The following is a 12,309-nucleotide window of genomic DNA, read 5'->3' on the forward strand; positions in this document are numbered from 1 at the left end:
AAAACAACAACAAAAACAAAACCCCAACAACAACAACACCACACCAAAAAAAAAAAAAAAAAAAAAAACAAACCAAACCAAACCTCACATCAGAAAACCTCACATTTAAACTTATATAAGCAACAACTTTGAATATCTTCCATTTGACACAGATTGGGCCAGTTGGCCAGCAGCTTGCTTGCTACATCTCTTTATACAGAGAGGCCATCACTAACATCATCATACTAATCATTCCAGTTGTCAAAGGGTTGTCATTTGGCCCAGAACTGCCCTTAAGGATTTTCAGAAAAGCCTTCTGACACTCATTGCTCTCAAATGGTTCATGCAAAGGTACATACTTTTAGCTTCCAGAGGACTCTTGAGACTGCTTTAAAATCTAATTATGTGTGCCTCTAGGCTGATCCCCACCAGGAAAACAAGCTCGGACAGATCACCGTTTATTCTTTTAATAAGCCAACTTGCACAAAGAAAAAGACAACTACATTATCTTCTCTCAAAAGAACAGTGTCATACAACCCCTAAGAATTAGTAAACATTGAGATCTACAACCACTGATTAAAAAGTTTGTTGAAAAAGTGCTGACTGATGATACATTAAGTGTAAAGTAGACTCATAAGGGCAACATATAGTAGCTAGTAATATTATTTGTCCAATTACTATCTCAAATACCTAAAGACCGAAGGACTGAAGGAGTGTCAAAGCAGTGTTACAACTGTTAAAACTGCAAATTACTCAATTTCACCTAGAAATGCACTCATAAGACAGCCTGTAGTTTCATACTGCACTGGTATTTCTGTCTCAACCACAGCCAAGCTTATTTCTTGGGGGTTTTTGTAAGACCTGAACTCTGCCATGCGTCAGTTCTCTGTCCAGTAAATGCATTTTGTTTTGTTGGCAAAAGTGGTAGACAGATAAGTCATTTGGGTCAGTAGGAACTTCAGATCATCTCCAGGCTCAGCCCCCACCCACAGCAAGATCAGCCATGTGGTGAGATTGCTCAGGCTTTTATACTGTATGGGCTGAAAATTCTCCAAGGAGGCAAACAGCACCATCCATCTCTGTGGACACCAGGCCCACTGCCCAGCAGCTCCTGTGGAAAGAAAAGCTTTCCCTCACTCCCTGCCTCTATGGCCCAACTCAGCTCACTGCCTGCCAGGGTCAGGGCTTTCTGCCCCTAGACCTGCTGGCATCACTGCCAGGTTTGCTGAGTTTTCAAACAATATTAAAAGTTACATGGAGTCCACCATACCTTAACAGACAGATCAGGAGGCTGATTAGTTTTACAAATTCATAAATTTGGGTAACAAGCAAAATTTCGGCACCATTCAAACTATTCATATTGCATTCAGATATGAAAGGTACCATCATCTCTTTGGTACATCCACAAGACTTTCCATGTTTCATGAAACTGAGGCTCTTATTCCCATTTATTAATCATGCCGTACAATTTCCATATTTTCCTAAGGAGAATTAACTAACTCTTCAGTCCATACACATCAAACATGGCAAACATGTACCACTCACATTCAAGTGTTCGAAGCTGCCCAGACAGTATCACGCTGTTCCTGAGTGACATCCTTTTGTTGTAGGTCAATGTGAAATCCTGCCTGCATGTACTGCATTTGATAGCAGTTTAGTCACAGTTACCCTAATTTGGACTGAACATATGAATAACCACATATCTACAGCTCTTCCTAATACCCCGACATGCAGAGTTTTAAGATGTATGCAGACAAAAACAACACAGCTATCTCAGGTCAAGCAAGTCACGAAAAGATACATAAATCAAATTTTAAAAGGGCAAGTCAACCCCATTTATAAAACAGGAGGACAGCTACAATTAGATGGCCATTAATTTTCAGTATTTTAATAATTGAGCAAGTAGTACCAGCAGCCACTGAAATCAGGTACCTGATCTTGGACACTCTTTCAGAGCACACAAAGATTAGTCAAGACTGATATGCAGAAAGGCAAGCTAAACCTGATACTGCACATTTAATTTTTAAGTTAAAAAAAAAAAGAAAAACTTCTCCTGCAAAAACTATCAACTCATTTTCTGTGCTCATGCAATCATTCTATGCAATTAAATCCAAAGGCAATTTGACTCAGCACTTCTTCAGGAACACTGACATTCCTCATTTCAGAACACCTAAAAATGTTCAAGTAATCCTTACTCCACCTGGTTTCACAACACACAGTATTTGTAAAGCTCAAGAAAACTGCATCAACAAAAGAAAAACAGATTTTTGCCACAGCAAAAGTCTGCAGTATCTACTCCTTTTGTAACAGCTAGTTCTACTGTTCTAACACTACCAAACTCGCACAGAAAATCACTGTAGATTCACAGAACGGTGTGGGTTGAAAGCAATCTTCAAATTACCTCGTTCCAATACCTGTGCCATCAGCAGCAGTATCTTCCACTAGATTAGGATGCTCAAAGCTGTGAATGTGTCTTCTGTGTTATACCATTCAATGTAGAAACATCTCAAGGGAGAAAAATCTCAAACATCTGAGTTGCACATGAAACCTTCCACACAAAAAAAGAAAAGCTACAGCCCAGTTATAATTTCAGCATGATGGCTAGTTTTATATCATTCAGCTGCACCGGTTCAGAGGAATTTCACTACAATAACCACTTTTCTTATAAAAATAGCCTTTAGCAAAAGACAAACATAACTCCATTTAATTTTCTTTCAGTTTGCTCAACTGTTACAGAAAAAATTCAGCTACTCAATTTGTTAATGAGGCTGTAATTCTCATCTTGCCTACCAACAGCTCAACCATGGATGCAATCCAAGGCAAGTGCTATTGCTATGCCAAGTTTCAGAGTTTAGCTATCTGAATGCAAAAGCAGCTTCTACAGTCTTCTTCACTTTATGCAGTTCACTTTGTCAGCAGTTTTCCAGCTCCCTTCAGAATGGGTCCTCTGGCCAGATTAGCAATAGCACTTTTAGGTCAGGACCTCAATTTGGGCTTGTAGCTCAAGGTACAAGCACATAAAAATTAAAAAGTCAAGCTTATTAATACACTAATTTCTTCGCTACTGCATGCATGCAATAACGCGCAGTCTGTTACAAGGAGCATATGGTGTTTTATAGTTATGACTTTAGTTGTCCCTCTTTTGGAAACAGAAAGCAGCTTCCAATGCTTATTTGGGTGGAAATGAGCCACACCATGATGTCTTGTGAGATTTCTACACGTGTTACTAGAGGTAAAAAGAACACCCTTAATTACAATTATAGCAGGTACGAGGATTTTAAGATTTAAATTTAAAATATTTAAGTCTTTCTTAATTCAACTGTGACATGCAACCAGTAAGTGTTCACCTCTAGTTATGCTTGCTGGATCAAGACTGGAGATGAACAGCAGATACAGAAAATTCAAATAAATCTTGAGAGCTTGCTCCACCTTGAAACTGGGTTGAGTTGATGTATATGAAATTTAATGCTAATGGATAATAAAAACAGAAGTCACAGCATTAATTTTCCCTCATTTCAAGAGGACAAACAAAATGGATGGCACTGAAACAAAGATTTCATTACAAAAACAAAATGGAAACAAAGTTTGTATGCTACCATTCCTACAATATATTGCCCATTTCAGTGCAATGGCTATGTATGCATATGCTCAAAGCAACTTCAGAAATCGAAATACCCCATTAACAATCTTCTATTTTTCCAAGACAGATGGGCCTCAATACCGACTCTCTCCTGCATCCATCTTCCTTTCTCTGTTAAAGAGAAACACTCTTTGCTAGACCAGAGATATAAGGGACCACCTTCTTCTCCTCCTCCTCACCACTTTGCACACACTTCTCACAAGGTCACCTGGAGCAGTGGTCCAAGGAACCTTAACTACTTCTGTAGGTAAGCAAGTACATTTTCACCCCACTGGTTCCATGAGCTATCAAAAACTATCTCACCATTCAGCACACCTTTCTCCATAGATGTTGATCAAGTCCAGGCACTGCTGTTCCTGCAGTGTTAAAGGGGTAAGACCATAACTTCAGGAATGCATTCAGATATAAGTTAATCACAAGTAAGACTTGGAGAAGTTCTCCACTTTGGAAATGAAACTAAAAATCACATGCCACAAACACAAAGCTAGAAGCAGCAAGCTTGTAAGACCAAGTTTGAAGAGTGGGCAGACAAACTCTTGCCCTTTTTCTGGTCTTTAGATATTTAATTCATAAATTTTGGTAGCCACCACACCAAGTCTAACCCACGGAATCACTTCTTGAAGGCACTTTATAGTTATATTATTTACATCAGACACTACCATGACATACAACCTTAGCCAATTTTATTTACATTAAGGTATTTTAACAGCAAGCTTTCTATAACATTACATAGAAAGGAGCCTCTTGGACACCAAAGCTGACTGTCCAAATCCCAGTATATGGAGAGACGAGTCTAAGCTCACATCTCTCAGAAGCAGATTTTTCCCTAAAAAACTCAGATACCATGAATGTGAATGTTTGGAATGTATCTACTACTCATTTAGGAATTAGAGACAAAGCCAGTCCAGGAAGCCCGTTTCAATTGTTTATTCCCCATGACATGCAGGTACAGTCTGAATAACTGCAAAACCTACTGAAATCTCTACCTCATCATGCCAGTGCTGCCAGGTAGAAATGGCATAGAGTATCCAAACTATCTTCTGACCCTACTCCTCCTCTACCTCCTTCCAGGTAATAGTGCATAGATTTTCATCCATATAAATAATAAATAACAGGCAATTAAAAAAAAAAAAAAAAAAAAAACACAGAAAAGACAACTCCAACCAACCCTTCCAGTATATAATTCTACTTCTGAAAAGTTAGATAATAATAGTATTGCAAAATACAATCAGCAGGGACACTACTGGTAGAGAAGTTCAATCTACATTACCTTTCCCTTTCTATGGCTGAATGTCCTCCTCTTAACCCTTATAAGAAGAAGCGACTAAGGCATTTGCCTCTAAATACGTATTTGAATTTCCAAGAAAAAATCTGTTCATCCATTCTGTAAATCAAATCCTACTAACTTCTTTTCTGACATCAAGATTTAAGGCACAGAAGAACACCAGTACTCCAGCAATCATTCAATAGCAGTTTCAATCCATAAAACTACATAAAGCTTATTCAGCTAAATCAGAGTAAGGTCTTAGCTAAATGAACTCATCCAGAGCAGTCTGAAAGCAAATGCAGCCAGCACAGACCTACAGAAAGACTGCTCAACACATCACAGTGAATATTTCAGGACACCCTGAGTACTCCTTCCTACCTCGGTGTAGACTGTCTCACAATGTATTTCAATGTTAAAGTGTTCCCTCTTTGGTCAGTACTTAGGTAGTAAGTGTTCACAAGACAGCCATATGCATGCTTTACAGTATGTTACAGCAATTCAGTTACCTTCCAATGTATAATGCTTTCCTTCTACCTCTACTCCATACTCACCTGAAGAAGCAAGTAAAGAGCCTTACATCCTTAACACAATCCGCATTTCACTACCTCAGTATTTTCTAGCTTCTGCACCATCTGGGCAGCCACAGTGGCTTTATGTGGATATACCTGTTTCTTCGCTAAGTGCAGCACATCAAGCTACTCACTCTTGCAAAATCTTACAGCTTCATCTAGACTAAGAATCTCTGCAGTTTCTGCTCAGCAGCTGGACTCTTTGAGACATCAGCAATATCATGACTGTGTGAGGGAATCAATGATCAGTACCACGAACATTTTACATAAAGTTCAAGACTGCCTAAAATTATTCTCATTCCAGTCCTTGGCTGGCACACTCACACATTTAAACACCCAACTCTCATCCCACTTTCATCAAGAAACCACAGCTTTTTTCAAATCCTCATTACAATGAGGCTTACTATGACTACCAAAACAAATTAAAACCCCTGTTGCTTAAGTACAGGAGCACCACGAGGCTCAGAGAGAACAGAAAACAGCACAATACTAGTTTAATCTCCATCTGGAAAACTTCAGCTTGTTCCCAATTCACAGTTTTCAAACATATGAAAGTAACATCTTCCCATTACAATTTTCTACATTATGTAATTACTGCTCTTAAAACTCCACATATTTTGCCAGCCAAGTCGAATTTAGACTGTGAGCTACTTCAGAAACTTAACATGGCATTAGAATTTTTAAGCAAGTTTCTGAGAAAGCATACTCCAGATTTCTGCCATGAGCTCTTTCTCTTTTGCTTGATTTTAAACCTGAAAACGTGCAGTTTTCAGGTTTAAACTGCTAAAGCCAAGCGTTTCACTGAGGTCATCTTTCCAATATGTACTTATTGCAGAGCTTTAAGTCAGAAAGTCTACTTCCTCCAAATGCACTGAAGACCACCTAGAAAATTAGGTCTCTTATCACAGATTCTGTTAGATTTATCATTGCATTTAGTCGTTCTGTAAGCGTTAGATGCAAGGAGACACTACAAATAAAAAACAATTATTACTGCGCAAAATCAGCTTGCTCAGTATTGGCAGTTTGTCTGAGCTTCAGTGGGAATCATTATTTCAGAATTTCAATATGGATTAGGCAACAAAACATCTTGATCTGGCCCACCAGCTGCAGTAGCTAAAACTTGCAAATTGTCTTATGCCAGCTTCTCCAGAACTAATCCTTCTGAGCGCGTCAAATTAGGTAGATTTTACACAGGCAAGATCAAAAAAACATGTAGCAGCTTCTCTCAGAAATGGAACTACAGAAGTCAAAACCCAAAACACTATCAGCTAATCCTGCTGGACAGTGTCATGATTTTTGAATTGATTTGGGGGCTGTCAGAAAAAGAAATCTGTGCACTAAAGCAACATTCTCATTTTCAAATGTTAGCAACAGCTGGTAACACTCACTGTCCTCTGCAGACACTAGCATCTATTAGAGAAGCATTTCAGCAAAAGTGAAGATGGCATTAAAGCAATATTGCAATGTATATTCATCACAAATTGAGTTTATCCATTAGCTCACAAACGGCTTTATTACTATGAAGAAACATCATTGGCCACAAATACAATCAAAAGCCATTATGCTGTAAGATAAAATTTTACCTATAAAAGCAACATTTCTGCATCGCTGTTACAAAACAGGGGCTTGTGCTTGCACCCTTGTACCATTTTTAACTGCAAAGTCTGTATCTGCAGGAGCACTGACTTATTTTACAAAGCACAAGAAAGCTGAACTATTCGTTGGGCTTTTAGAACATATGTCATCTATTTCCTACCTAATCCCCAACTAATGCATGCTTAGCCGTGTCTCGCAAAAATTCTATCTTAGAATTACAAGGATCTTTACAGAATTCAGCTTGGGTCTCACTGAAGTTTGAATATTGTCATCTAGAAACCTGGGACATACTCTGCAAGGTTTTCTATCTTTTTATTTTTTTTTTAATCTAGATCACCTAGCTCAGTCATAAGTATGCTAGCTCACAATTTTTGGAAATACAGTAGGTAAATCTTTCCCTCCCATTTAAAGAACAATTAAAGGGAATCCAGGAAAAAGAACAAAAATCCATGCCACCTTAACATGCTAAAATCACAATAAATTTACTTGCAGGAATAATATACTAGCATGATAGCAATATCAAGATTATTTATGTAAATGTGAGCATATTTAAGACATCCACTGCGAAGACTAAACCAATTAAAAATCTCCACTGCACATGGAAAAGACCAACCACTCCACCAGAATAAACCACATAAAATAAAGACATCTATTGCTGAAGCAAAAATATCAGTGTGGGTACAAACAGAAGACATTTGGAAGTGGCATTAAAGATGTGCTTTGTCAGATTTGAATACATCTGATAAAATGTCTTACTAGTTTCAAGGTCATTAGTATGTGTCCATAGTTTCAAATGCTCAATAATATATCACAGTAAAAACTTCAAATATCTATGTTTCTCTCCAATTAAATAATATTCCGTTGTACACTGTGTATATAGAATTGCCAATGTTACATTTGCAAAAAAAATTATTTATGCATAATCACTAGAAACGAGGTTCAAAGTCCACTGCTAGAGCTATCACCCCTAACAGAACATTTCTGAAAGGTCAGAGAAAAGAGATGAAAAAACCTGAATGTAACTTCAGGATTCAGAATTCATAGAACTGAAAATGGAAAACTGAAGCTAATACTAATACCATTGTGCTTCCTCAACCAAATGTCCCCGCACAGCCAAACACCTCCTAGGCCCCACCTAGTTTAATACAGAATTGGCCATCAAAGGGAGGTCAAACAGCAAGGAGTTTTCCAGCACAAAAAATCAGGAACCTATTACTTTTCAAGAAAACACATACATCCTGAAACACTCAATTCATTAGGTGCCACAACTTTATCCAGTGCCACTTGAAAGAACACAAGACACTGACGTCCTAAGCAGCTACTAAATTTTATCAACCAAGGCTGTCTTCAAACCTTCAAAAATATGGCAACACCTCTTAGTCTCAGAGATTTCAACTGAATAAACTATCACCTCAGACTATTTTATAAACACAATTTTTTTTTGGTGCGTTTTGCAAGGTTTCTGGATTATTTTTTTTCAGTAACTATCAGTTTTCCACTTCTAACAAGTAACACGTGAATTTAAACAGATGCTACCGAGGGGCTAACGAGCTTAAAGGGGTAACGGAGCTGCCAGGCTGCTCCAAGAGTTCTCACCATCAGCGGTATGCAGTTGAAGCAAAATCAACTCGCTCTCCTGTCACGCACTCAAAGGAAGAATGGATTTTTATTTTTTTTTTCCCGGGACAACCCGAAAAGGCAGGCAATACATGGAACCTCGCTAATACTCCGTGCAAAAGGCAGAGATGACGGGGTGACGACCCCTCAGCCTGACCAAGCTCGGGCGTGCCACGCCGGTGCGACGCTTGACTCCTCAGCGCGACGCAACCCCCCGAATAAAACAAAGCATTGGAGCTGTGCACCCTCCGCTCCCATCCCCCCACCCCGGCTCCCCTCTCCAGCGCGGGAACTCCCCAGCCCACCAGGGCCCACTCGCAGGGCGGGACCCTCCGCACCACGTCCCCCGGGGCGGGGGGGGGGCGGAAGGCCGGCACCAGCCAGCGCCGGGTGTTCCGCCGGGGTCCCCGCGCCTTTTCCATCGGAGGGAGCGCTGCCGCCGGCCGCGCAGCCCCGCCGGCCCCACCCGCGGGCGAGGCGAGGCGAGGCTCCCCCCACGCCCCGCAGGTGCGGCGGGCAGCCCTGCGGCCCCTCCGCGGCCAGACACAGCCCGCGGCCCTCTGCTGCCCCACGGCTCCGCCGCGCCGGAGGGCGCGCTCAGAAGGCGCTACGGTGGGCAAAAGCGCTCCGGTTAGAGCAAAGTCAGACGGGAACAAGGCGGAAAGGAGGGTGCTGCTCGCGGGAGAATGGGAGCGACGCTCGAGTGGTAGGGCCACGCTAGAGAAATAGGTGGAGTGAAAGACATTCAGAAAGGTGCTGCTGATCAAACAAAGGGTTTATTGAACAATGTTTTGTCTGGGGGACAAGTGTTTAAGCACCCAATTATTACCACACTAAAAAAACGGGGGGGAGGGGCGACAAAGGAAACAGTCAGAAAAGCCCGAAGGTTAAAGCAAAAAGCGATTAATCTCATCTAGTACGGGACAGGGGGAAGGGGATGAAATGAAGTAACCGTTCGCAGAAAAAAAAAAACAAACCACTGTCCGCGACTGCCAGGAAGCCCCTCTTAACCTAACAGCACCACTGTCTTGGAGTTCGGAACCCAGACCGCAACAAGCCGGTACTGGCGGAAAGCCACCAGCCACTTACAGTAGCAGGGGACGGTGAAGGTCTCCGCACACGCCTTGATTTACCTTTACCCTCTGCTGGGGGGTACCCTGGCCATGCGCCGGCGGCCCGTAGCCCAGGCCGCCCTGCCATCCCGCCGTGCTCCCCGCGCGGGCTACAGTCCCGCTCCGGCTCTCCTCCACTCCTCCTCCGGGGCGAATCCGGCGTCCCGGCGCGCCTCTGCCAAGACCGCATGTCTCCCCGTAAGCCCCGTCTCCGTTCCCAGCCCCTCGACCCGCCCTTCTTTCAGCAGCCCGGGACCGGCAGTCCGTCTGCTCGCCGTCTTGCAGGAGCGGCGAGTTTCGCGGAGCCTGGTTACCGCTGCTGCCGTCCGAGGCTGGGAGCAGAGTGGGGAAAAGGCGTCTGCTACCCGTGGCAGCGGTGCAGCGCCCATCCTCACCTGATGGCTCTGGTGCTCCCGCCACCCCACTATCCTGCACTCGCCCGGCCGCCAACTGAAAGCACTGGCTCGGTGACGGGCAGATAAAGGCCCCCACAGCCCGCCCCCGCGGCCACCGCCTGAGTGACGCTGCCGGCGGCCACTCAAGAAGCCCGCGCCCACGGGGCCGCGCCCCCGGGCAGTGCAAGCAGTTCACGGAGCCAAGGCCAGGCGGGCCCTACTCCGCCACTGCTGCCGAGCACGTTGGGGCGGCGGGGAGAGCCTAGCAGCGGAGTGGGGCGGGAGTTTGCCTTCCCCGTCCCCAAAAGGGTCAGAGGCAGGATACCCATAGTGCTTCCTCATCTCCCTAAGGCTCCCTGACTGGCCGTCTTTCCCTGTAAAATGCCGAGCCCCGGAGGCTCCACGCTGCCTCCTCTCCGGAAACGGCTCGGTGGGGCGAAGGAACCCCCAAGCCACCCGAAGGGGCGCAGCAGCAGCGAGCGCTCCGTGACCTGCGACGCGCATTAGCCACTCTGACAGTGCCGTCCCGCTTCCTGCAGGCGCCGACAGCGAGGGGACCCCTCTTCGCCTCCCGCAAGGTTGGGCTACCGAGCGCCGCGGCTGCGCTCCTGCGGGCAGCTCGTTCCGCGCGGGTAGTGCTCCAGCGAGTGCCAAAGGGATGTCATTGCTGGCGAGGTCCCGTCCCCGCGGGACTGCATGTTCCCCCGCCCTCCCAGCGCTCCAACTAGTCAAAATACACCGCCTCACCGCCGGTACTTGAAAACGACCTGAGGTGTAACTATTCAGTTGCCTCGCTCATATAGACATCACATATTTTCGTATGTGAAATAGATGGGTACGGTGTAGCGTGCTGGCAGCAGCATAAATTAAACAACAATGGCAGTGCTCGGGGCCGGTCCTTGCCGGTAGCACGAGCTGCAGCGCCAGCGTCTACCATCGCCGCCTTCCCCTCCTGCCCAGACCCTCCCACTGCCGCGGGGATGAAGGGCGAGAGAACGGGGGACGCGCCCGAGGACGGGACGCCAAGTCTGTCCCTTTGCCCGGAACCTCGCTGGGATCCCTGCCGCGGCTGCCGGACGCAAACTTTCCTCGCGCACACCGGCGACCGCTGTCCGCGTCCCCCGCCGCCCCGCTAGGACCACGGACAGAGATCGCGGCCGCCCCGCCCACGCTGCCCATGCATCGCCGCTCAGTGTCCCGACGCCCGGAACAAAGGGACGCGTCCCCTCCCGCGGCGCGTTATTCATCCCCACGAAAAGACACGGGTCCGCCCCGCCCGACCGTAACAGACTTCTCTCCGGGAAAGCTCAGCGGCTCTCCTCAGCCCACCGCCCGCCCTCCGCACCCTCTGACAATACTGCCGGCCGCGTCTTTGTGCTCCGTAGCACGCAGTCCCCTCCCAGCCTCGCAGGAAGCCAAAAAAAAAAAAAACGCCGTGCGGCTAATGCAGTTAGGCGCGGAGAGCCTTATCCCGGCTAATCTGAAAATGCGAGTTTATCTCCTCAAAGTGATACCGTCTCCCTTCACCAGCGCGATGCGGGTCCGTCCCCTCGGATACTCCCCGCACGGAGACGTATCCGGAGCTGGACGGGCGCGGTCACGCTGGAAACTTTGCGGCTGGGCCACCAGGGGATGCGCATGCCATCCTGCGTGGGCGCGGTGCGGCCCCCCAGTCTCAGCGGCTGCCCTCCCCACGCTGCAAACACTTTCAGCAACTCAGCTCCGCGGGCATGCTGCCATTGCCACGAACAGGCTCACTCAGCGCCGTCGGCACGAACCGTGTCAATACGGAGCAAACACAGCAGGTGATCAGCATAATTCTACAAGGCATGCACCTCTGGAATGGGTCGCGTGGACCCTTATCGGACACGCACAACAACGGAAAGAATCAAGCCACAACTTACCTTCCAGTCCTCGGCTTAAAAAAAAAAAAAAAAAAAAAAAAAAAAAAAAAGTAACTGTGCAGTTCTCCCGATCAGGAGTAAGAGGCAGATGGATAGCTCTCTCAAGACAACAGAGAAGAGCTAAATTGCTGACAGTTATAAAAGGAAGCAAATAAAAACCAAAACAAAACCAAAAAAATCGTTTCCTTTCCCTCCCCCACCCCCAACAGTCCGACACTAGGGGGGGAAAA

This window comes from Onychostruthus taczanowskii, unplaced genomic scaffold (assembly GCF_017590055.1).
Source record: "Onychostruthus taczanowskii isolate IOZ18803 unplaced genomic scaffold, ASM1759005v1 scaffold174, whole genome shotgun sequence".
NCBI lineage: Eukaryota > Metazoa > Chordata > Aves > Passeriformes > Passeridae > Onychostruthus > Onychostruthus taczanowskii.